The sequence below is a fragment of the Thermobia domestica genome, chromosome 9, assembly GCF_964235325.1.
Source record: "Thermobia domestica chromosome 9, izTheDome1.hap1.1, whole genome shotgun sequence".
Taxonomy (NCBI): domain Eukaryota; kingdom Metazoa; phylum Arthropoda; class Insecta; order Zygentoma; family Lepismatidae; genus Thermobia; species Thermobia domestica.
This window is the reverse complement of record NC_137462.1, coordinates 261,973,011-262,000,998: the sequence shown is the minus strand read 5'-3', so window position 1 is coordinate 262,000,998 and position 27,988 is coordinate 261,973,011. Positions and strand designations below refer to the sequence as shown.

Genomic DNA, 27,988 nt, shown 5'->3' with positions numbered 1-27,988 from the left:
TTACCTTTCTTAAATTACTGTACATTTCTTTTTCGGTAGTATTGTGAATCTAATATTTGTTTATTATTTCATCTATTTTCCACTAATCTTAGTGTTTTCTATGGTGTTAATTCTATATTATCACGTAATAATATATAGTTAACAAATGCATGGATTTTAATTACAACCATTATATTATTCTATTGCACACAAGTATCTCATATATTTATTTGTATATAAACGTAAACTGTACGCCTTCTATAACTGGTGTTATATAGTCGATTGAGGGAATGCTTAAGAAACTAAATAATGGAATAAATAAATAAGTCAGTCCATCATTGCCTACAGAGGAAACAATGTCTTGTTGAAAAAACAATGCAAGGTAGCATTGACTATGATTACCTCTGATGACAAGCATGTCCGAAAAACATGTGCGGTCAACTGATCAACTTGTTTGGATGCATATGAAACGAATATAATTCACAGTCAATGAAAATATCAAAGACTTGGTAACCCTACAATATTGAAACTTATTCGCTCGACGCGTTGTATTCTTCGTTTACTCTCATTACTTTCGCCTTTTGATGGGCTTCGGCTTCTCGTCTACCCCACGCCCACACTAATGAAATCAAAACTAATACAGTTGCATTAAACAAATACACTTATTCAAATGTTTCTAATTGCATTTTCATTAACATTTCTCAAATATGTCGCTCTAATAGCAGAGAATATCCTGGAGACGTCCCGTAGATATCCTATGGACATCACAATGTAAACAGGATGTCCAAGGAACGTCCTAAGTATATCTTACTTGTTCTCGTGCGATATCCACGAACCGGTATCGACTGTCGCAGAACCAATGTTTTGTTTCATTTTTCAGATCTGGTACAGACACCGGTCCTTTCTGGTTCTGACTTCTCAGAAAGAGCATCAGAACCAGTTCTAGATTTTTCTTACATTTAAAAATCGGATCCACTTCTATCTTACATAAAAGATTAACACAAGAACTGGTCTCTGTAGTTTCTTCACATCTCAGAACCGGTTCTGTTTTTTTCTTCATATTACAGAACCGGTTCCACAACCAATTCGTAATAAACCAAACAGGATCAAAACCGGTTATGGGAGCGGTTCTTTAATTCAACAAAACAATGAGATCGGTTTTGGAACCGCTCCTAACCTTATCATAGGTTCTCGGTTCCTGAACCAGTTTTAGAACAAACAGAGCGGTTCTTTTTCCATCCTTGCTGCAGATGTGTTTTTGAACCTGTTAATGTCCAAAATTCAGTAATAAATATATCATGAAAGAAAACTAAATGGTTTGGCCCATTTTAATCCATTTTAGCAATAAAACTTCATGAAACACGGAGCAACAACCTAATGTGAATCCAAATTACGTGACTCCTAGCGGGACTAACCTGAGTCTCACATGCGCTAATCATACATTTATGAGAGAAATCTATAAGATAAATAGGAAAAACCAGAAATAATTGTGACAATGGTAATCACTATATCATGCTATACAAATACTCTTGCCAAGCAACGAAATTCGATCTGACGACTTTGTCTCGCGTTCCCCAGCCAGCGTCTGTGGCCACTAAGTAGGTTGTAGTTTATGAGAAATATTATAATAGTACACAAAGATTTTGTCAATAATGTTACTCAATGAATAGAGAAGATATACAAAACCTTCGCTTAGAATGTGCAATCATTTTGACATAAGCAAGTTTCCACTTTATCATTTCAGAAAATCATTCGAATTCTGAAATTATTTCTTTCCTTAATTTTCTAGTAAACATAAAATCATTAAGTAACTAGCCAATGATTTAGAGCGGGTCTTCTAATATTCTTCTTGGTTCGTCATCTAAGTTTACAAGTTCATTTGTCAGTATTCTCTGTCAACGATAAAATAAAGTATTACATCTGAAAGTATTTCTTAAGTTCTGAATAATCTACAAAGAAATTCTACTCTAATTTGATTTTCGAATTACGTTAACAAATTTAAAAACATTAAGGCAAGGATGTAAGGTACAAGAATGTTGAGTACACTATTCTCGTAAAATAAAGGTTTTTATTTTTTTTTTAATGTAGAATTTTACTTAGTAATGTCGCTGCGCCGATCTCAATTTAGATTTATTGTTCGTGGGTTACTGTCTTTAAAATGAGTCAGGTCTTTAAATTATTCCATAAACATACCTCACAAAAAAGGAAGTTTGGAGAATGCTGACAAATTCAAATAAAATATGGAAATTTCCCGGAAAAGATTTGAAATGAAATGAAATGAAATCTTCGTTTTACGTCCCACGGTTATGCCGGTTAAGCTAAAGGAGACGGTGATGATGAGAGATGAGTGACATGGTGGAACGAAAAAAGTGGGAGGAAACGGGACAACTCCGAGAAAACCTACAAGCACAGTGTTTGTCCACCACAAAGTCCACATGGCGCAAGGTGGGATCGAATCAGAGACCGCAAGCACCGGAGGTGAACGATCTACCACTAGGCCACCGCGCCCCCGGGAAAAGATTTGTGTGTGTATGTGTGTGTTGGGTACGTTTCTATCCCCTAATTTTAGTATCACTTCAAAAAAATATATTATCTGGCCTAGGCTATATGTTTGTCGAGTTTCATTGGCCTACAAAATCAATGGGAATAGAAAGCTTCATCAAGCCATACTGCGACATTTCAACATAAAATTAAGAAATGAAAATGAAAGAAGGTGGAGAAAAGTAAAAATTCCTCATTTAGCCCCAGTTCGTATCATTGTCGCTCAAATTTCTGCGTCAATTTCTCCGCAGTGGAGAAGGCTTTTAAATGATGCCATACCCATGACTATGATGACCATTAACGATTTATAAATTCAGGTAATTTTCCTCAAAATTTGTTTTAATTTGTGCTCTCCCAGGTCCAAGTACTAACCTGTCGGTTTCCAGGGTCAAGTACTAACCCAAAAGATACCCCAAAAGGTCTTCTATCGTACAGGTCTTAGAAAGGATATAGTTGCCATGTTTGACTGAAATGCAATTAGTACATATGAAAATAAAGGTTTTCGAACGAAAGGAAATCATTTTTGTAGCCAATATGACCTTTTAAGGTAGAGACGATAATATATGGAAAGAGAATTATGTTCTGATATGTAATCGATACCCTGTAAAATTATACGTACGTAAGGATGGTTGCTTTAGTCACAATTAAAATATTAAGTACAGGTATACATACAACAGTCGAACGAGATCTGGTTGTGATGTATATGGTAAGCCCTAAACTCAAATCGTTTCCCTTTATGCAGCAGTTTTATTAAAGAAAAATATTTTTTGTATGTATATAGTTATCACATTAGACTATTTCTGAAAGTAAGTTTCAAGCCATTGTACACAGGCAAAACCTTTAAACCAATGGAAAAAGAATAGGCCTAGGTTGCACTTAGTTCATAATACGTAATATTATACAGGCTAAGACAAAATGGAGAACCTGATGTCAGAAATATATTATGTGTAATCTAACAAACATATGTTATTATGAGACATGCGCTTCGAAATATTAACTTTTAAAGTATACTTTAGACTTTCTACCGCTAAGAGTCAGCAGCGAGCAATTAAGTAAAATGGCGTTGATTGGATCAAGGATGTTATAAGATAGAGAATCTGCCCATACGTATCTTCATCATATGAACTCCATGAAGCCAAAAAATAACCAAGCATCATCTAAACTGACACGTCTGATTGGCTACTCACGTTTCCGCTATGCTTGTTGGCTCGAAACATTGCGATCTTAGTGGCGCGTAGTGGGCAGAGTAGGTATGGCGAAACTGTGACGTATATGTTGTATTGGCAGATACTCTATTTTATAACATCCTTGGATTGGATAACAGACAGCAGCTTGAAGTATGCCGTGTTACGCAAGGTAGCCACACATAGAACATTTGTGATATGTTTGAAGAAAACTTTGATAGTATACTTTTTTGGCACATATTTCACAATAACATGTATTTATTAGATTTCACAAAATACATTTTTGAAATCTGGTCTATTTTGCCTTACCTTGTACAGTATATAAAAGGTGGATTATTTATTTTGATGCGCTCTGTAACTTTAGAAGTAACAAAGAGAAAATGCTGGATTTTGTACCGTGCAAATATCGACAGGGGAATATTGTTTGTTATACTCTGCAATGCAATCAGATTAACAGTATTGCCAGCCCAACATGAAGTTATGTTGTTTTATATAACACAATCTCAAGTTGTTACATATTCCAAATCTACATGTATATGAATGCTACAGTATCAAAAACTTTGATTTGGTTTCATTTGAGTTTAACATTCCTTTCAACAACAAGGCTATACGAGACGTGGACGCACAGTATAACGTGGGATCCGAACCACATGAGCTCCCGTCAGGAATCGAGCCCAGGTCTCTCAGGGCAAAGGCACTTATGCTAACTGATTAGCATGAGGGAGCTCACAAACTTAGAAAAACAACTAAACGGTTCTATAACAGTAGACCTAATGAGGCCAAGTGACACGAAAGGGGCAATGCACCCTCAACGTATCTTGGTACTGGATACTACGGTCGTCATATGAGGTATCTCGAGTAAGTAGTAAGGAAATTACAAGGAATTTTAAAACAATACTTATTTTTTAAATAAACTGATTATTTTGAAGAAGTGTTTAGTTAAGAATCTCACTTAATAATGTAAATTGTTTTCGATAGACAAAGATCATTACACCACTTACAGAAATATGATCTCAGACCATCCCTGGATATGGTTAAATTTGATATGTTGCTTAAAATGGCGTATTTGTGGGAACTTCTAAAATAATTTATTCATTTTGCTCTTATAACAACACAATAGTACTTTTTGTTAGATGTAATTTCTTGAAATTCTCAAATTTCAAAATTTTAAGCAATGTTGCAAACTTCACCTTCTTCTAACCTTGTTTCTATTCATTCGAAATCCGTTGTATCATGATCACAGTATTAGATACTAAAGTACTTTGGATGCGTTATTACTGCTTTGAAGGCCCCCGAAATTTGGATGTTTGTGTTATTGTAGTCTCCTTAGTTTGCATCACTGAATAATAAATCTCATAATGTAAATTTTCCGTTTAATATGTACATTTAAAATGTGTAATAACATGATATACAGTGCAATTTGAAAAAAGTATAACACTTCCGCATACTTTCAATTCATACTTCCGCAACAATTTTTATAGAGAGAGTTTGGCCATGGGCCTAAGTACCGCAGGATTGTGAAACTTGGATATTTGGATAGGGCACATATTAGTTTTTAAGTGAAGTCTTGACCCAACTACGGTAGGTCCCATAGTATTGGGGCTATGGACCTTTAAAGTTCATTTTTTCATGTTTTCGGCAGCCTCTAACTCCGAAAGGAAGGATTTGTGCACCCAGGTTGGCCTATACTTTTTGTCTTATCTTGATGACAGGAATCACCTTCCAAACGTTATCTGTGTTGTTCTGAAACACCCGATATATATATATAATGAGTCACCATATATATATATATATATATATATATATATATATATATATATATATATATATATATATATGGTGACTCATTATTCCATGCATTTTTTGCACGGGGATATTCTACAAGTAGGTTACTTTGGACTATTTTCACCTATATGAACCGGGGGTTGCAAATCAATAGTTTCTCAGTAATTTACACATTTTTTTTTTAATTTGCTGGCTAATGAAAGGTGCGCAAGAAAGTTTCACCTTCACCCACTTCCACATATCGTAGAGGGATGAAATTTTACGTGTGTAATTCCACATATCTACGTAGGTCATGTGGTAATGTACAACTTGTAACTCTGTACTGTTGCTGCGTTATAGGTCCAAACGTGAAGTAAGGTGTAGTGGTTTAAAATCCACTACTTCACCTCAGAAAGCAGCATGTCAACATCACAGAAATACTTGGCCTTAGGAAATAACTGCATGGTTGGGAAGAGGGGGAATGAAGATGGTGTGTGGTCAAGAGAAAACGCGAACTAGGACGGATTTCATACCCAGGGTCGTGCATCTGTATGGCCAACATTCGAGCAGTGAACGGGTCAGTTATTTTCGAGGAGACGAGCCCCTTTTGTGAGCATGCCACGCTCTGTTCCTATTTTTTTTACAAGCTTTTGGTAGTGCTACAGTGTTAAATGTATTATTTTGCTATGAATTTCCAAGGTTTACATTTCCTTTTACCTTTGTCGAAAGCTTATAACCTTAGGCAGGGATTTATTTGTAGCCAGGGAAGACTGGGAATTTCCCCTCTTCTAAGTTTTGACTTTCCTGTCTCTGGGTTTAATTCAGTCTTCCCATCCTGGGAAGATATATTCCCCCTTTGTTAAGCTATAATCTGTTTTGAAGTACAATGATTCAACTTAAGGTTTTAGTAGTGATTCTTTACTTTTTCAATATGTTATGTCGCGAGTTATATTGGTCTTGTTTATAGCATTGCTTCCCGAAGAACAGTTCATAGAATTGCTTCCAGTTGCTTCTGCAGAGTGTAAGAGAGGCTTTTCCAGCTTGGACTTACAGCATACTGACGCTACAAACCGTTTATCTGTAAAAACCCTCGAATCCCTTCTTTCCATAAACGTTAATGGACTAGACAATACTTCTTTCAATGCAGAAGAGTATGCCTTCAGCTGGATAAAAAGTGAACATCAGCTACCGACAAACCAACTGAAAAAAGACTGTGTCCAATGTAAACCAACCTCCTATTGCTTCACTATTCAAAGTGAGGTACGCTGTGAAAGTATTGTTAATTTCTAAAGACAGTGTTAGATAACACACCATAAGTCATGCCTCAGCTTAACTCAGGGTGAAATCGGCAGTCAATCCTTTCTTGTAATTTTGTTGCAAAAACTGTAAATATTGTAGGCTACAATGACTGTTTCAATTTCGAGAGTAAAAGTGAAAGAAAAGGTAAAGTATTTTTTTTTCCTAGATAGCATCATATTGGTAAATATTAAATATGTGCTCATGATTCTTCGGAGTCCAGATTACAGTCTTTGTTCAATTCTGGATTCATTTTAATACCAGTATGTTTTATCGACCAGAAGTTTACTTTCAGCAGAACAGTGCTAGGGTCACACATCCCTGAATTTTATTAAGTACAAGGGATAAGTGCCAAAACTCATTTATGATATAAGGAATGGCACCTAGTACCGTCTTTCAACTTCTATTTAATAAAATCAGGTTCAAGTGTATGTGCACCTATCACTGTTCTGCTCAAGACTAAAGAACCATTCGTCATTACAAAACTGTTTTACGTAGGAGTATGACACTTGTTACAGGTTGTGCAGATTGAAATGTAACTATATGGCTCTTACTGGATGCTGCACACTCGTCCTCAGTAGTAGGCAAGGCAAGGCAAGTAATGCATATAATCTAATCTACATAACCAAATCTAATCTAACGTACCTACCTGTAATTATTATAAAATTGTTTTTAAAAAGGTGGAAAAAAAATATGAACTTGGGGACCGCATATCAAACTACTAGCATATTTTAAAATAGGTAGGTTTAAAAATAACGTTGTCCCAACCCGACTTTAAAGTTGTTCTGCTATACGGAACACAATCTTGCATAGACATTCCCCTTTTCTACAAAATTCACAAATAAATCACTGACCTTAGGTTGCCACTGTAGCAATTTGTACGGCAAAGGCAATTTTGTTTTGAGTTATTAGAGCGATGTATTCGACTGCTATTTCTTTCTTTATTTACGAGTTTATGCAAGTGAATGACTCAAAAAAGGGTTCGGACCTCCAACTTCGGAGTCACATCGGTCTTCTAGATGGGTCTAAGATTTGGGAAGGAAGTGGCCCTGGCCTTCTAGAAGGTACCATTCCGTTCTTAGCCTAGTAAGAGAGAAGAAAATCAGGGAAATTCTATTCAAACCTACGACAGCGTACTGACGTACCATCACCAAAAGAATTCCATGTTCAACTATGAGCGACCAAAGTGGTGATTATTTTATTTGGGATTAGCATGGAGTATTACTATTTGCTTTCCAGGCAAAGTGTACCACACTTACCACAATATACTATGCCTCACTTCTGCGTACGTTGCGGGAGTCTGTGAAATCTCAGCGTGGTATGCTGACAAAAGGTGTCCACCTCCTGGAAATCAACTAACTTGTTCACTGCTCGAATTTTAGCCAGACAGATGCACGATTCTGGGTATGAAATCCGTCATAGTTCGCGTTTCCTCTTGACCGCACACCAACTTCGGTCCACCTCTTCCCAACCATGAAGTCATTACCTAAGGTCAAAGGTCAAGTACTTCTGCGATGTTGCCACACTGCTTTCTGAGGTGCAGTAATGGATTTTGGACGACTACACCTTACTTCACGTTCGGACCTATAACACAGGAACGGTGCAGTGTTACGAGATCTACATCACAACATGCCTTCATAGGTACGGAGAATTACACACGCAAAATTTCAGCGCTCTATGATATGTAGAAGTGTTATAAGGTAAAAGTTTCTCGCGCACTTCTCGTTAGCTGGCAAATTTCAAAAAAATCACACATGTGCAAATTACTCAGAAACTATTCGTTTTCGACCCCCGGTTCATATAGGTGAAAATGTTCCAAAGTACTTTAAAATATCCCCTTGCAAGGAATGCATCGAGTTTCCAATTATGTTGAGCTGTAGCTTGTTTTACCATCTTACACACGCAAACTGAAAGAATGTTACCTGCTGTTAATATGAGCTCCGCGTCACAATTGGGGCTTGAACCCGGTACATTTAGTGGGAGCACAGATCTTGCAAAATTAATCATTACAGTGGAGGCCGTTCCCCACCTCACCTCACTATCATTCATCCAAAAGAGCTGAACTACAGTAACACTCTACCAACCCCAATTAAATAAAATATGAGAAACAGAAACGAGAAAGTTAGGAGTGAAAGACATGGTTCAAAATGAATGTGCACTAGGAGTGATCAATTATAACTTCGATGCGTATCATGATTATTCGTCTTTCAATATAAATGAAATGTATTTGTTACGTCAAAAAGCCAAATCGTTTGACGTAAGTTTTTGAAGTGATTGGATATGTTTAACCCTTTTAAGAACGGTTCTTTTTATAATTTTCAAATAACAGAAGACGTCATTGAAGTTTGGGCTTATAGAAATGTCGTAAAAGAGATTCTGTAAAATGAAGTGGAAAGTGCTTTTATCTATTTATATAATTAACTTCCAAATATAGCCTACGTCATTAATTTTAGGCCTGAATTAAAAATCAACTATGTTCATAACATTAGTGATTTAAGAAATGAATATAATCTCAGTTCAGAATGCTCAAACACCGACCTAAAAATTGAAACTTCCAGATTACGAAATTAGAGTGCTAGCTACTGGCACACGTAAGTTTTATGATCTGTAATTTTACGCCTATAAAATTACAAACCAATACATGTTTTATTTGACCATGTATTGTACGCCTATAAAATTACAAACCAATACTTGTTTTATTTGACTATGTATTGTACGCCTATAAAATTACAAACCAATATGTGTTTTATTTGATCTGTATTGTACGCCTATAAAATTACAAACCAATACGTGTTTTATTTGACCATGTATTGTACGCCTATAAAATTACAAACTAATACGTGTTTTATTTGACCATATATTGTACGCTTTTAAAATTAAGAATGAATACATGTTTTAATTGTACTTTTTACATACCCTACAAAATCATGATTATAGAAAATGTTATACTGCGTTTGCTTATATTATTTGAAACAAAAAAAAAAGCACAGGCACTAAAAACCTCTTGTGAACACGACTGAAACCATTTGAGAGTACACTTTACATACATGCTCCAGCTGCAAATCGACAAGTAAGACCGTTTTAAAAGCAAAAGACATGAAAGTGAAATCTTTCAGTTTAACGTCCCACGATTATACCCATTAGGCTAAGGGAGACAATGATTAATACAAGTGACTGATAATGGAAGAATTATTGAAAGGAGAATGTGGTAGGAAACGGAACTACCCGAGAAAACCTTCAGACACGATATTTTACCCATATACTTATTTAGCCAGGAATCGAACCAAGAACTCCTTTTAAAAAGGCTAGAGTAGAGTAACGTAGGAAAAACTAGGGTCGAGTTAGCTTAGGGTTAGGAAGTTTAGACCATTTTGATGAAACTGAGTAATTTCTTATGGCTACACTAAGACATACCTGGAGCGAGCATTATAAAGTTTACCCATATTTAGACATGAAGAAGGTAGCATTCTAGTTAATATAAGTCATTCTTTTATTCGATTCTCGGTCGGAATACCAGTCTCAAGTACAAATCTGATTAGTGTCGAGCTAGTTATGTGCTTCTGTCAGCTAGCTCTCCTTTTGAACGAAAGAGGTCGTAGTAAGGAACAAGTTATACTATGAAGATTGGTCTTGAATATTGGTTTATCCATCAGCCAATTTCACCGTGCCAGTCGTGGTTAGGAGCTCGAGTTACAGTGCCTCTGTTGCCTAAAGGCAGATTAGTATTAATATTTCACTTTAAGTAGAATTTCCTAGTGATGATTAGCATATCATCGTACGGCGACGGAGACAGTTTGATTCCCGGCGTAAACTAGTATGTTTTAATTGCTCGTTAGGATATAGGTGTGTATCTTTTATAGCCACATTGGTGAACATGAGCATTAAGCTCTAAATTTACCACCAGCCCGCGAGTATTCCCAGATATAAACTATTCCTGAGTCAAATTAAGGTAATTATATAAAAAATATATAGAGCTTAGTTACTAAATGAAAAATCAGCTTGGAATAGGAGAATAATGTAAATTTAAGAGAATGTTTTTTAATTTTATTTTATACACCTTCTAAGATGTCATCGCCACCCTTGCGGTCATACATACCCCAAGTTGAATAGCACTGTTCTAGGTAAACAATCTCAACTATTTATGGTACGTTGCTGAAAAAACGTTGACTTAACTTACGTATAGAAAATAAGAAAATTAACACGAAAATGAGAAACAATCACAGAAAACCACTTAGGAGCAAGAAAAATAAGTTTCCTACCTTTAGCAGATGACACCATCCAGTGAATTGTGTTTCCCATTTACAATCAATATCTAATTTGAATTCAAGATATAATGACCACAAATTAAAATAAAGACTAACGCGCGGGACAGCCATTCTCAGTTTATGCGCAACGAACGGTCCGAGTGTTCCATCTTCCATAGCAACAGAAATGAAACTGCCACCCGAAGGTTACAGGAACGAGCAAATACTCACGCACGGACAGTTTAATGCGTAATCAAAACTCGACATTTTGAACAGCAAACATTTACAGCGACAGCCCAGAGAGGTTCACTGGAACATAAAAACACATTACATACCCGTTACTGCTGCCCTGTATTGAAACGTAAGCAAATTTATTCGATGACAAGCTCAGAGTTGTAACGAAAATCACAAGGGCACACACAAAAAGTTTTTTTTTTTTTTTTTTTTTTTTGCGTGAAACGGTACAGCACATAGACTTGTGAGATTTTCATTTAAGCTAAGAAAAAGATATATTATTTAAATATATTTTACATCCAAACCAGTGGGTCTCAAACTGTGGATCGCGGACCGCAAGTAGTCCTCCTGCATCTGCATTTTAGGCCTTCTTTTCTTTCTTTGAGTTTAACGTCCCACAATTATCCCTTTTAGGCTAAGGGAGGCAGTGATTAAGGCAAGTGAATTATTATAGAAGAAATGGTAGGATGATAATGTGGGAGGAAACAAAAGTACCACGAGAAAACCCACGCACACGATGCTGTCCAGCACAAACTTACTTGGCCGGGGTCGACACAGGGAACCCACGTACCAGAGGTAAGGGAGCACTCTACCACTGAGTCACTAAGCCCGCTTTGAAGTGTTCCTAAATCGAACATTAGTAATAGTAATAATAAAATTGAATTGAATTAACATTCACATTACTATTCTAGTTTTTCCATTCTAGAAGTGTTCAGCAATGTTAGCTACTGTTTTAACTGATTAGTACACTGTATAACTCAATATCTTTATTGGTAAGTATTAATATTAAAAAAAAACTCACTAAAGTGGTAGAGCGTTCACCTCCGGTGTTTGGGATCCCTGGTTCGATCACAGCTCACGCCGTGTGGACTTTGTGGTGGACAAACACCGTGCTCGTGGGTTTTCTCGGGGTTCTTCCGTTTCCTCCCACTTTCTTGATTCCACCATTTCATTCATTTCTCATCATCACCGTCTCCTTTAGCCTAGCCGGCATAATCGTGGGACGTAAAACTCAAAGATTTCATTTCATTTTTCAGCTTTGTGCATACAATTTGAAAGTATTTACTTTGTCGATAGTATCATTTGATATTTTATCCCATCTATAATTTACAGCATTACGGTCACGGCAAATTTTCACGTATTTAGTATTATCTGCATTTACTTCTAAATCCATGCCCCTGCATGCGTTTAATAAAATCTTCTGCAATTCTTTCTACTATCTTCATATTATTCCTTATCAGATTTGTGTCAACAGCATAAGCCATAACCCAGTGAATGCCATTCAGCTCTAGGCCCTGGTTGTTATGTTTGCTTTTCCTTATAGCGCATTACAGAACAAAATTTAATAATAATAGCGACAACGTATTTCCTTGTTTCAGTGATTATCAATGTGAAAGTTCGTACTAGAAGGCTCAGGGATGTACGCAAGTGGTCTAAACTACCGAAATCGAATTTTCTGTAAATTTAATATAATTTTAGGGTGACTTTTACAAATTTTAATATAATTTAAACTCATATTGAGTTTGGACCGCCATGAAAAACTTTGACCCCTCCAAAGGAAATTCTTGCGTACATACCTAACACTAGTACGCAAAGACTATTATTTTCTGTAGTCAGAAGAAATCTTGTTTAGATCATGAAAAAAAATTTACATCGACAAGTTCAATACAGAATCTATGGCTCAATTGTAGAATCTCTGGTGCAGGGGAACCCTGGTTCGATGCCAGTTCAAGGAAGTTTGTGGATGACAACATTGTGCTGGTGGGTTTTCTCAGGGTACTCCCGTTTCCTCCCACTTTCTCATTCCACCAATTCTTCCATCATCATTCCCTTGCTTTAATCATCGTCTCCCTTAGCCTAACAGGCATAATCGTGGCACTTTAAAGATTTCTAATTTTTCAATATAGAATCTTTCCATTCTCTTTGCAAAAACAATCAAAACAGATTCGTACGTATAAACTAAACAAGCTATAGCTTAGGTCCCCACGCTCTTGGGGGCCCCAAAAATTCAAGGAAAAAATTGAATGCACATTTCCAAACTATAAGAAAAACAATAAATAAAGTAAAATCTACATATAGTAACAGTGCTTCGGTTGTGAAAGCTCCTACGATGTAAGTAGTGAGGCCCCTTCTGCTAGCCTGCTTCCTAAAATATCACTGGTTTCTTCATTTCTATATATAGAGTCCTACGTTTATCTGGACACATAAAGGGCCCCATTACCTTCAATAGCTTAGGGCCCCACCAAACCTAGATCCAACTCTGGATAGAAAGATAACGATGAAATAGAACGGAAGAGAAAATAAAAAAAAAAATGTCTCGAATTAGAGCACACGAAATAAACGAACAGAAATAAAAGCAGGGTGTACGGTATATTGACAGTGAGAAAGAGAGATTTTTAAGTTTTCAGAGACAGATGACAGTCGGGAGAAATAACCATCGGATTGCTCATAAAGATACAACTGGCGTAGTCTTCACTGGTAACGGGTACACAGCCATAAACACTTTAAAAGTTCCCATATTTCACAAAGGTAAAACGAAATAACAAATGACAAACAAAACAACCATTTCCCTTTCAGAAATCTCACATCCTACGCATTTATATTAAACGACATTAAATTTGAAACTTCTATATTTAAGTTTCCAAGATGTACTAGATAACTTTCTTTTTCAAGATTCTAAATACTTACTACAATACTCATGTACACATTTTTTTTTTTAAATCTAAACTCTAGATTAAGAAAGCAAAATAAAAGATTAGTAAGAAACAAAAAAATACGACGAAATATGGAGCAAAATTTCGTTGAAGTAGATTGCTCTTACAGACAATAGCCCTTTTTAGTGCAACTGTGACGATATGACCACTTTACGAGCCATAAAAAGCTTTTAGCAGCTTCTCTTACTAGTGTTAACTTTTGAGAAAATTGTCAGAGGACACGCTCCTCCCAAAGTAACCATGTAAACTGAATGTTTGTGTGTATGTATATGTATATTCAATATCCGTAAAGATAAGTAAATGGCACTTGACAAAATTTAGTATTTACACTCAAGACTACTTTTCCAAAAGATATATGGTAATAATAGATCATCACTATACAATCTGGTATCGCTCTGAAAGTTCGAAGATTGCTGTTACGGCGTAAGTTTCTATGATAAGTTTCAACTGAATACGAAGTTTCTCTTAAGATTGTTCATTTTTATTTGAAAGATTATGGATCAAAGTACTCATGTTCCTTCTATTTGTTATTCACAGTGCAGAAATACCGGTATAATGTGAACACTGAAAGAGTGTTCTGTACAAACTGATTATTACGATAGGTACAAAGTATTAAAACATCGCTGAACAGTGACAAATAATTCACCAGTTTTTCTTCAATCTTTCTATCTAATCAACTTTATGATAAGACAGTTCATCGTAGTAGATGTAAATGTCTGATACGGATAGTGGCGTATCCAGTGCCCAGGTCCCGATACTCTCATGTAGATTGTGTATTTTGTATTGATTAAATCCTGAATTATATAATACTAATTCATAGAATTGACTGAACAAGCGTTTGCTATTGGTTGCAATTGTGGGGTAGTCTAGTGGTTTCAGGCATTGGACTGACATTTGGGAGGCAAGACAATTGGAGGTTAAGTTTCTCTGAGGGACGCACGGTGGCTCAGTGGTAGAGGTATTACCTCTGATGCATGAGGTCCCTGGTTCGATCCCCGCTCATGGAAGTTTGTGGTGGACAACATCGTGTCCGTGGTTTTTGTCGTTTCTTCTTAAATTCTCATTTCACCAACTGCTCTATCGTCATTCACTTGGTTTAATAATCCTTCTCCCTTAGCAAGGAGGACATAGTCGTGGCACGTTCAACCGAAAAGAATTGCTCTCAAGGGCATCTTCAAACTTCCTCGAAGTTTGTGTTCGTGTCTCTGTTGTATTACATTCAGTAGAAGAATGATTTGAAGCCGATGGAGACAAATGTTCTGGTCTTAACAAAAGTGCGCGGTTCAAATATGTGAACAGTCATCTTCACAGAGATTTACCAGATTGTTTTCTCACTTGTCAGTTACACCAGATGAATATCGGAATGGTACATTCAAATGTGATTTCTGGCAGACTTCCTTCCAGTTCCTTTTACATTGTTTATTATATATATATATATATATATATATATATATATATATATATATATATATATATATATATATATATATATATATATATATATATATATATATATATATATATACATTTCCGTAGATGTAAAGTAAGTAGTCTTCATAGCTGGTCTTCAAACTTGGTTTCGCGACCAGACATACATACATGAGGGAGCAGTGCAAAAGTATGTATATGGTTATAGGAGTTTTGTTTCCTTTATTAGTAGTTATGTATTGTATAAAGAGTTCTTGATTATAAATAAACAGTAATTTTATAAGGTCATAGGATGACATAGGAATTACAATCTCTGAGGCTCCCAAAGTACTGCCCTTAGCCGTTTACACATCCCCTGCAGTCTAGTTTCCACACTTACGCACATTTTGGCATAGAGTTTTTTTTTATTAATTTTTTACGCTATTTCCTTGTAACATTAGTCATGTCAGAAGTGCGTTGTTTCCTCCACTTTATCTTCGACAACAGCTCAGAAAGAAATTCCATTGGTGTGAGGTCTGATGATTGTGGTGGCCATTCAACTGGCCCCTCTCCATCTATTCAATGATTGGATAATTCGTTGTCAAGAAACTTTGACACTCTTACAATATAGTGGAGAGGAGCTCCATGTTGCTGTAAATAAAACCCGTCACTATCTTGTTGCCGTAATAATGGCATAGCAATGTTCCGTTGTATTTCACAAGGATTCACTTTCCTGCTATTAAAATCTGAATAACTATACGTCTTTTTTTTATTTATTTTATTCGCGACCACATAGGAAGCACACTTCTCTCAATTACACATGATAAACTGAAAACAGTTTTTCAGCCAGTGCAATCGTTAGCACGCGCGCCGTTGTTGCACGGGACCCGGGTTCGATTTGACGGTGATTCGGATTCTACGCTAAAAGTTAGATTCACGTCTCAAATAGCCCTGTTGCTGAAATGGAACCCTGAATTTCAAGACATTCTGCAAAATTACTTTCCATTCTGTATGCAGCTCGGTAAACCCTCCCCAACGTTATACGTATGGTCCTAGATTTCCACGTTCTTGTTGCTTCATTCCCGTGTTAGCTCGAATATCTTTTAACAAATAATGAACTAAGCACACGTAATTACTCATTTCCAATATTCTGTGTACAAAATAACCCAAGTCAACAATTATAATTATTCCGAAACAAAATATTTGAGGGAATCTTACTGTTTGATACAAGGATCTTATAAGATAGAGGGTCTGCCCTTACAACAAAATCTTGAAGCCATACGTCACAGTTTCGCCACCTCTACCCTGCCCATTCCGCCCAATAGGATTGCAATGTTTTGGGCCAACAATCATGGCGGAAACGCAAGTAGCCAATCAGACGATGGCAGAAACGAGAGTAGCCAATCAGACGTGTCGATGCTCAGTTGTTTTTTGGCTTCATCGATTTAATAGGATGAAGATACATATGGGCAGATCCTCTATTTATAACATCCTTGGTTTGATACAAGTTGTGTACTCTTAAGCTACAAAATCATGATTATAGAAAAGAAAAAATGGCACTAAATTCACAATCTATAATGTCCAATTCTTACTACGTGGTACAGACAGAGAATCTGTCGGCATATCAGAACAATTATGAATATCTTATAACAGAAAAAAATTTAAAGTACTAACAGAACGGGAAGAATACGTTTCAATTTGGATATACAGGGGTGAATGTAGATTTAAACGGCATCACAAGTGTTACTGTTCGTCTCAGCAACCCCGAAAACTATAGATTCGACACTAATATCTGTCATTTTCGTTCATTTTAATGTATCTCTCCCTGCTTAAGTTGCAGGGCTGAATTTCGATTTCAACGGCATAGAAAATTTCTCTATTCCTCTCAGCGGCCCGGAAGACTATGGATTTCACACTAATAACGGTCATTTTCCATCATTTTTAAATATCTTTCCCTCATCTAAGTTGTACCGTCAAAGTGAAATAATAAAAAACACTCCAGGCCCGAACCTCATTTATGTGTCAAATTTGATCGAGATCGGCCTCGTTGTTCAAGAGTTATTGTGTCACAAAGCATACTGACTTATATATATGTAGATAATCTCATTTGACCAATTCAGGCAATAATTGATTAAAATTAACAAATAAAATGATGAAAAGAAACTGTAACGAAGTGAGGTCGTTACATATCTATTTCATGTCTGGATGACCTCAGGAACACCGTGGAAGTAGACCCTCGTAAAAGTGTTCGTATCATTGCTGACAAAATAGGTATACGCTATGTAACCCTCTTTCACAGTCTTCGTACAATCGGTAAAGTGAGAAAATTGGAGAGTGCCACACAAGTTGATACAGCTGGCCAACAACAATCACAGTCTGGAAGGCTATTTCTTTGAGTGTAAGGAACAACAGGGAAAGTCTTTACCAGCAGAGATGCTGATATTGGGTCTATGGTGGAAGAGATATACAGTATAATGTTCTTAGGTGAGGTGAAGCCATCGATGCAGATCGTTATAGAGCTCAACTCCATGAAATGCAACGTAAACTTGCCAGCAAACATCTAACAATGGTCAGCGTAGAAAATGCTCTAATGTTGCAGAGTCAAATGTTGGGCAAAGGACGGTACAGTCTCTCTCTAAGCTGCAATATAAAACCCTTCCTTATCCTTCGCATATCCTCAATATTTCTCCCACTGAATACAAATTCTTCCGACATGTCGACACATCTTAGGAGGGAAGACCTTTGATGATTGGTCAGTTGCAACGTGCGGTTGGTATTTATTCGCATTGCAGACTCCACACTTCTATCGCCATGTAGTCCAATCGTTGATTAAACAATGGCCAAATTGAATACGTACCTACGGTGGACAGTTCATTCTCACAATATTCTTCTGATAATCTTTTCTCTTTTATATCAATATTTTAATTCTTTCGTTTCCTCTTTTTTGCTTTCACTATTGTTGTCTATGTCAACGTTTCTTTCTATTGTTAACGGTCACTGCATTGATTTATAATCTAATCTAAAGCTACTTAATTCAGGTTGCTATCTTAAATACTTTTACATATCATTAAGGTATCGTCAAAATACTGTCGTATTAAAGCGTGTCTAGTACCACAAAATCAAGTTGTTTAGAGATCTGGGTTATGCTTAACTTAATTGGGACAATTTTTGTTCTACTTTCTCTCCCAGAACTTGGTAGACCAAGATTACAATTTGATAAATTGAAAGAGTGATATACTAGTCTATTTGTACAGCGAGGGACACTTCTAAATGGTACAGCCATATGGAGATTTACGGCTAAGGTGTACCATTTAGAAGTGTCCCCCGCTGTACAAGCAAATAAAGACTAATTTCAAACGCCTAGTTTTCGAGTAAATTGGGGAAAACGAGTAACAACGAAAAACACCACGTACGTTTTCACCCATTTATTACTAGTAAATGAAATGAAATCTTTCAGTTTTACGTCTAACGGTTATGCCGGTTAGGCTAAAGGAGACGGTGATGATGAGTGATGAATGAAAATGGTGGAATGAAGAAAGTGGGAGGAAACGGGAGAACCCCGAGAAAACCCACGCACACGGTGTTTGTCCACCACAAAGTTCACTTGGCGGGGGCTGGGATCGAACCCGGGACCTCAAGCACCAGAGGTGAACGCTCTACCACTGAGCCACCGCGGCCCGCCATTTATTACTAGTAGTGCCATTAACAAAAGTACATGTTTTGGCAAATGTCCAGTGGTATGTTCTCAAACGCATGTGGTAGTGTCTCAAGAAACTGAAGGAAACTCTGTTCATTCAGGTTATTGTTTAGGACGATTGGGCCAATCAGTATGTCAACTCACCAAGGCACATTACGCATTAACCGAGAACCTGTGCTGGAAATTTGTGGAGATGGTGGCATGCGGGTTGGCATCACACTAATAATGCCAATTGTGGTTATTATTTATGCCATCTCGTGTAGTAGCCTCGTCGGTGAACATGATGTATGGGATTAAGTGTTCATGTTGCGTTACTCATTTACAAAAGACCACACGTTTTTCTTCGTCACCGTTATGAAGACTTTGTTCACGCAGGAAATGGATGCAAACCTCCCTCCGCTAATGTTCTCCATACTACCATATGAAAAAAAGATGAAATGAAATCTCAGTTTTACGTCCAATGGTTATGCTGGCTAGGCTAAAGGAGACGGTGATGACGATAAATGAATGAAATGGTGGAATGAAGAAAGTGGGAGGAAACGAGAGAACCCCGAGAAAACACACGGACACGTTGTTTGGCTACCATATGAGACCCGTCCATGAGCCGACGTGGCATACGCTTGGTACTTGTGGGGCCAATCGTCCTAGACAACAATCTGAATGAACAGAGTTTCCTTCAGTTTCTTGAGACACTACCACCTGCGCTTCAGGACATACCACTGATCATCCGCCAAAACATGTACTTTGATTGATGGTACTACTAGTTATAAATCGATGAATACGTACGTGGTGTTTTCCGTTGTTACTCATTTTTCCTCAATTTACTCGAAAACTAGGCGTTTCGAGATAAATGTTCATATTAACTTTCTTCATGCACCAGTCACTTATAATCAACTACCACAGTAGTCACATTACATTCCGTTACACCATATATATACATTCGCACATTCAAAGGAAGGTTATAGGGGCTATAGCCCCCTTGACGCTTAGGTATGCACTGGGCTTCAATCTTGGTTTACACTGGATAAAGCTGCAAACTATGGTTTAGCCCCTCCCTTGATCATATCCTGAATCCGCCACTGTATTTTATATACCTGTGTGTGTGTGTGTGTGTGTGTTTCAAAACAATACCAATAACGTTTGGGAGGTAATTCCTGACACCAAGGTAAGAAAAAAGTATAGAAAACCTGGATACACAAATGCTTCCTTTCGGAGTCATAGGCTTCCGAAAACATAGGAAAGCGTGCTCAAGACTTCACTTAGGAAGTAATGTGTGTCCTGTCCAAAAAAACTGTTTCAGAATCCTAAGGTACTCAAGCAACAATGTTCATAGTGAGAGTTTGGCTACGGACATACGTATAATTTGAAGTACTCACCAACTACCTCTACAAAAATTGTTGCGAAAGTATCGTAGGATTCTGAAACATAGATATTTAGATAGGGCACATACTAGTTCCCAAGTAAATTCTTGACCCAACTGCAATAGATCCCATAGTTTTGGAGCTATGGATCTTTAAAATTGATTTTTTCATGTTTTCGGCAGCCCGTAACTCCGAAAGAAAGCATTTGTGCTCCCAGGTTTATCTTTCCTTTTGTCTTATCTTGGTGTCAGGAATCATCTCCGAAACGTTGCCGGTGTTGTTTTGAAACACCATATATATATATATATATATATATATATATATATATATATATATATATATATAATATTCATCGACTGTAGTGACCTTTCTTCGGTAATGAATTTGCACGTTTAGAAAAAAACGCTAATCAATTTATATTATGTACTTATGTTCAACGTATAAACCAGCCATCATATATTAAAAATATCAAATTGTTACTAGTAGAAATACATAATTATTATCGTAGTAGTTTCTGTATAAACACCACAATGGGTTTACCCCTTTTATTATTCTGTATAAAATGCTATTCTATTCAAAATGTCAGAATGAGAGTAAGGGCTAAAGTCTAGACGCCGTATTTACTGCATTCAGGACAGGATTACTCTGTGGAGTGCCACTATGGAGAGCTTTAGTACGGATCTAAATAAACACACCTGACAAGTATATAAGTAAATCTGCTATAGCTTTGTGTCTTCCTTAAATTGACCATAACCGAAACAATATTCGCAACGGAAATTGCAGGTGGGATGCCATTGGCTTTTATCATTCAGTGCAGAGTTAACCAAGTACCTTGGAGCTATCTTCTAGCTTTCCGAAATGGTTTTATGTTTGTGGGCTCCAAGCTGTTAGCACTCTCCCTGGACTCGGAGCAGCAGGATTACGCACAAAGCAATTTCCTACGTGGATGGAAAATGGATACATAAACAGAGACTGCGGCCAACTGTAAATGCTTTGCCAACTCTTCCTTCCGTGCAATTATAATTTCTGGTAAGGTTGGCCACGATATAAGCCTTCGTTTCCAATTAGGATGGTTACTTATACGCTTACGTGTGTGCCTCATCTGTGTGTGGTTGTGTAATCAGCGTGTTGTAACAGAGCACAGTTCGAAGTCCAGATTACTCCACAAGGAGTCATTAGCACTACCTTCAGATGAGCAATGCCAACACTGGAACTTCAAGGAAAAAAAAAAAAAAACGACAGGAAAAGATTGGACGGAGCAGTATCAATAGTCGCCATAAAGTTCGAGAAGAAACAGTCTTCATTATTTCTAACAACGTTAATGGAGGCATCTCTATAACGAACTTTTATAATTATTGAATAAATGGGAATTTCATGATGAGAAAAGTCAAAGAAATTTAAACTCTTAGTCAAAACATTTCAAACATTTTTATTTTATTTCTCTTTCCAATATTACTACAAATTTTTTGAATTGCATTTTACTAGGTTCACAAAATACTAACGTTATACTTCATATGGATTTTCTAATTAATAAAACTAAGCTTCTGGAGAATTATCAATTTGTTATTTTTTATTAGCTTTCTGGTGATTGTTTTACTTTATATTCTACATGCATTTCCAGGAGTATTTAACACACGACTTTTTTATTCACTTGTCACATGTTAATTGTCTAATACAAAACTAAATGTGATGATTCTACCCGAAACGAAATACTTCTCAGTCTGTTGTCATGCTAACAGATGTCGCTACGTGCTCTATTGTTTGTTTGCTTTACACTGGCAGATGTAGCTATCTGCGCTATTGTTTTTCTACCATACACTAATAGATGACGTTAGTTACGCTATTATTTGCCTACCTTACACCAATAGGTGACGTTAGCTGCGCTATTGTTTGCCTGCTTTACGCTAATACATGTCACTACCTGTACTGTCGCTTTCTCGTATAACAAAATCCTTGACTAATCGCATAAATATGATGTGAAGTTTAGGATGGTTGCTGATGAAATTTTAAAAAAGTCGTGTTAAATGTAAATCAGTGTTTCTAACTAAAAATTAAATATATTTCAGTTTAACGTCCCACGGTTATGTCGTTTAAGCCAAAGGGAGGCGCATTGAGTCAAGTGGATGATGGACGAATTGGTAGAATGAGGATGCGGAAGGAAATGGAACTACACCGAGAAAACTCACGGACTCTATGTTGTCCATCACAAACTTAATTGGTCGGGGAGTGAACCACGCACCAAGGGTAAACGTTCTACCACTGAGCTCCCAATACTTTTAATAATACACTACAGGATGTTTGAAAAAGAAGTCCCTAGTTTAAAATATAAATTTAATTGGGAAATGAATGAAACATTACATCAATGAGTACATATCATGAAAGAGAATTCCTTCAAGTTTTATTTAATGTTGGTAGATTTCGACGTAGGATCCATTTGTAGCCCTGCACACGTCGAGACGATATTCCACTTGAAAGACTTCTTTCCTTGAAAGACTTTAGCCAATGACGGATAGTTTTTGCTGTAGGTGGTTGACCACCATATTGACGTCTGAAATTACGTTGCACTGTTATAACTGACTCAGTTTTCACAAGCCAAATGACACTGCGATTTCTGTTGCGGAGTACACATTGTTGCTCAGTTGCTCTGCACTGCATGCCTGCCTAAACAGTGTTGTCAGATTAAAAATAATAGAGTTCCCGCTCAAAGCCCTGAAATTTCCCGATCGGTCGCAAAATTTCTGTCAAGAAAGAATATCACTCATTAATTAATTATTTAATCATTAATGATTAATTAATCATTATATTAATAACTTCAAATTAAAATCAAATAACTATGAACAATCAATCAGCAGCATATCTTTTCCTGCGGGAGGATAAATCTATTATAGGACAATCCTTCTATTTTCTATCTGTATTTATTTGGTATAGAGATAAATACACATATTTTTGTGCTTGTGTGTGTGTGCTACTTCCAAATATTATATTCTCCTCTTCACTTCACCTTAAAATTCCGTGAATGATTGGCCATAAAAAATATAGTAAGCAAAGGCCATAAACCTTCCCTCCCTTCTTTTTCTTCGCAGAAAATGGATATTAGCGCGATTAACAATCAGTTCCATTTGGGTCCGTTTGTAAACCTCACTTGCTGTTCTGGTTCTTTTGACCTTCAAAAACGCTTTTAATCCTTGTATTATTCCATGTACAAAGAGATGAAGACAAAGAGTCAAAAAGAGACGACATGGAAAGGAATAAAAGTTGGCAGAATTTCCCATTTTCAACTAAAATTTCCCGCATTCCCGCCAATGCTAATAATTTCCCAAGACGTATGGATTGGTCACCAGCAAAGCTGTTAACCTTGGTGAAGAAAGTTATACCTATCAAGAAGTAGCCAATAGGTTGGGTAATGGTGCCACGAAATCAGATGTGATGAAAGTATATAGCGTTATCATGACACAGGATCAACAAGTTAGTCTAAAAGAACTCACAGAATTCGAAAAGTTTCTGAATATGATTTGCGCAGGATTTGTCGCTTGTCTTTGCAAGATTCCTGTCTATCAGCAAAACATATTAATAACATTATTAAATCACCAGGTTTGAAAATATTTGACCTAAACGTTTGAAAAAAGTTGTGTGAAAACGGATTGCGAGTGAGAACCCTAACAAAAAGGACATATTTCAGGAAGAAACAAAGGCAAAAACTTATTGAATGGTCTTTAGCACACAGAGAATTGACTGATGAACAGTAGAATAAGGTTATTTGGAGACGAGAAGAGAATCAGCATCTTTGGGAGTGATGGAGTGGTATAAAGTTTGTTCGTAGGCGAGCTTCTGAAGATCTTTTACCACAATGTACTACAGTAACAATGAAAAACCCTGTGAGTGTTATAGCGTGCTTGCATGAATACATATAGGGCGCCTGTCTCTAATAGAAAGCAATATTAATACGGCAAAATATCAGGATAATGTGCTAGCAGACAACCTTCTGTCAACTATCAGAGATTTGTTTGGTGGTGATATTTGGAAATGCATCTTTCAGCAGGATGGGGCACTCTCTCATACTGCCAAAAAATGCATGAAATGATTCCGTGATCAAATTATCGCTCTGCCATGGCCTGAAAACGTTTTGGCTTGCTTGAAGGCATTGTTACACGGTCATAAAAGTTAAAAACACTAATCTCGTCCTTATCACTGAAAAAAAAAAAAAACACTGAAACTTATAATCAGTTACACAATACTTTCGGAAAAACTGCTGCTGATTGATCTAAAAATATATGATCTACTTAGAGACCAATAGGAACGAATCGCGTCATCCTGTGGTACAATGTTACACTGTATTTGAATTTTTAAATGTGGCTGTTAGAGCACATAATCGTTTTTTTAAGGTTAGAGGTTCAATATATCTAAATAATATGAATATACATATATAAGTAGCCCTACTTATTTCAAAAACACATCTGAAGTAAAATAGAAATACAAAAGCAAAGGTAAAAAAGTAAATGTAGTCATAGAACATGCTAGAATATTTAAAATAATGCATTTGAAAAGAGGAAATGTATGTTTTTTTTTTAGTTTCCAGAATTATGACCAGTAGTGTAGTTAGAATAGGTACCAAAACAATTTTAGTAAATCGTAAATAAAATACATACTTCGAAACATGTGACTCGGTATTTGTTAAAAGAATCTCTAAATATTTAGAAGATATTCATTATTTCTGCTCCTTGGAGCCTGTATGATCGGCTGAAAGAACATCGAAAACTTTCAGTTTAACGTCCTACGATATGGCTGTTTTGCTAAGTGAATGACGGTGGAAGAATTGGTGGAATGAGAAATTGGGAGAAAACGGGAGTACCGCGAGAAAACCTACGGTCACGATATTGACCACCGGGGACAAACTTACTTGGCCGGAGATCGAACTAAGGACTCTAAGCAACAGAAGTAAGCTCTCTACCATTGAGCCCCCGTCCCTCTGAAACAACATCGAAAGACTACAATTATGAATAGGAAAAAATCATATTTTATTAATAAATTCAAAACCTGCCCATACAACTCCTTTGAAAACAGAAACAATGATAATTGTTAGAATAGTGTCTGACGTTCTTTTAATACCTAGCTATTCATTGGGTATTATTATTTTTAAAAATGAATGCACAAAATCATGAAAAGTACAAAAGGATTTTTAAATTATAATAACTGCAGTGAAGTAAATAATATACCAGGATATTAAAGATGTGGTCATATTAAGTAGGATGCTACTGTCGCTATCTTAGGAATCCAACATTTCTATCAACGTTGAGCTGACGGAGATATCTAGAATGTTCGAATGCCTGCCATTTGTAGGAGCTCCACTGGGGGAGTCAAGGTGTTCGAAGTCTTGCTGAACATTACGTGAAGAACTGTAGTTATCTGACTATTCTTCATTGTAGTTAGGAAATATTAAGGTATCCATGAAACTGGGGTATTTCAAGACGTAATTTTGTACACTGAAGAGGCAATAGATTTGAAGGAGCTGTGTATTTGCTGCGAACCCATTGAGAGGTATATCACCATTGCAGAACACAACATTTGAAGCGAAACAAAGCACTGAGTGCAGGTGTCTATGTGTTGTTCATAGCACCTTCAATACAGCACCAGTGTCTTACATAGGGATGCGCAAAATTCAAGTCGAGTTGAGGTTTAAGCCTTTCTCGACTCGTCTAGACAAAATGTAGCCTTGACTCGAAAATATGTTTAGGGCCGCGGTGGCTCAGTGGTGGAGCCTTAACCTCTGGTGCTTGGGGTCCCGGATTCGATCTCAGCTCCCGCCAACTGAACATTCCACCATTTCATTCATTACTCATCATCACCGTCTCCTGTAGCCTAACAGGCATAACCGTGGGACGTAAAATTCAGTTTTCATTTAATTTTCATTTTTTGACAATATGTTTGTCTCGGTTTGACTTGAATTTGAGACGAAACTTCTCGAAATTCGAGTCGAGATAAAATATACTAGTTAAAACATCAGCCAGAACATTATGACTACCCACCTAATTGTCAGTATATCCACTTTTGGCACGAATAACAACGGCGACACGTCTTCGCTTTGACGCAATGATCCTTGGTAGGTCGTTGGAGAGAGTTGGCACCACATGTGCACACACAGGTCACCTTATTCCCGTAAATTCCGGGAGGAGGGTGATGCGCTCTGATGTCACGTTCAATCACATCCCAGATGTGTTCAATTGGGTTTAGATCCGACAAGTTGGGGGCCAGAACATCACTTGGAACTCGCCTCTGTGTTCTTCGAATCACTCCACCACACTCTTGGTATTGTGAGATTGTGCATTATCTCGTCGAGAAATGCCACTACCGCTGGGAAATATGGTCGTCATGAAGGGGTGTACGTAGTCTGCAACCAGTGTGCGATACGCCTCGGCCGTCATGGTATCTTGTTCGAGCCCCACTAGACACATGGATGCTGACGTGAAAGTTCCCCAGAGCATAATTAAGCTGCCGCCAGCTTGTCTGCGTCCCGCAGTATAGGTGTCAAGGAGCTGTTCCCTTCGAACATGATGTATTCGCACCCTCCCATCGTCATGATGAAGAAGGTATCGGGATTCATCAGACAATGCAACGCTCTACTACTGCGCCAAAGTCCAGTGGCGATGTTGACGTGTTCATTTCAGTCATAGTTGCCGATGTCGTGGTGTTCACATTCGCACATGGATGGGTCGTTGGCTGCGGAGGCCCATCGCTTGGAGTGTTCGGTGCACTGTGTGTTCAGACACACTTGTACTTTGCCCAGCATTGAAGTCTGCTGTTAGTTCCGCCACGGTTCGCTGTCTGTCCCGTTTTACCAGTCTGCCCAGCCTACGACGTTCAACATTTGTAATGAGGTGGGGGACGCCCAACCCCTCGACGTTTGGACGTCGTTTCCCCTTGGTTTCGCCACTTGTTGAAGACACTCACCACAGCACTTCTCAAACAGCCGAAAAGTCCTGCAGTTTCCGAAATTCTCGTGCCGAGTCTCCGGGCCATTACAACCTGCCCACGGTCAAACTCAGATACATCGCGTGCCTACCCCATTCTACACACGGCCAGCACACTCACTGATACTACATGCACCGTACGTGTGTCTGACTAGCATTCATTCCTCGGAAAGTAACGCTGCTATCGCCTGGATGGATTTATATCGATAGTAGTAGGTGGTCATAATGTTCTGGCTGATCGGTGTAAATTAAATAAATTTAAAATGTAGAAAATTTTCAACATTCTGATTAACTTGCATTAGTTGAGCTGAAAATTAAATTTTGATCTCGAAAGATTAACTATTAAGTTCATGCGTTCTGTACCTTTCTAAAGTAATAAATGCTGGAATTGTTTTCAAGGCTTTTTCTGAGTGAATACTTCCTTCAACATAATATTAAAAATTATAGAAAGATTTTCGAGATATTCGAGTCGAGTCAAAATTTTTGCGAGCATCTCGACTTGACCCGTGTCTCGACTCGAAAATTAAAGTAGAGAAATACGTTTGTCTCGACTCGTTTCGAATTTTACGAAGTCTGTCTCGACTCGAATTCGAGTCGAGTCG

At 37.3% G+C, this 27,988-nt stretch overlaps 1 protein-coding gene across 6 annotated transcripts in view; it reads right to left on the bottom strand.

Annotated features, from left to right (window-relative positions):
- Positions 1-27,988, bottom strand: part of SPR (G protein-coupled sex peptide receptor) — a 2,424,528-nt gene that overhangs the window by 2,043,814 nt on the left and 352,726 nt on the right. For 2 of the 6 annotated variants that reach the window (XM_081726001.1, XM_081725996.1), the window contains exon 1: positions 11,024-11,329. The exons of the other annotated variants lie outside the window; for them this stretch is intronic. The gene's annotated coding sequence lies outside the window, so the exon portion shown is untranslated. Of the gene's footprint in view, positions 1-11,023; positions 11,330-27,988 lie in introns of those variants that run through there. 6 annotated transcript variants of the gene reach the window in all.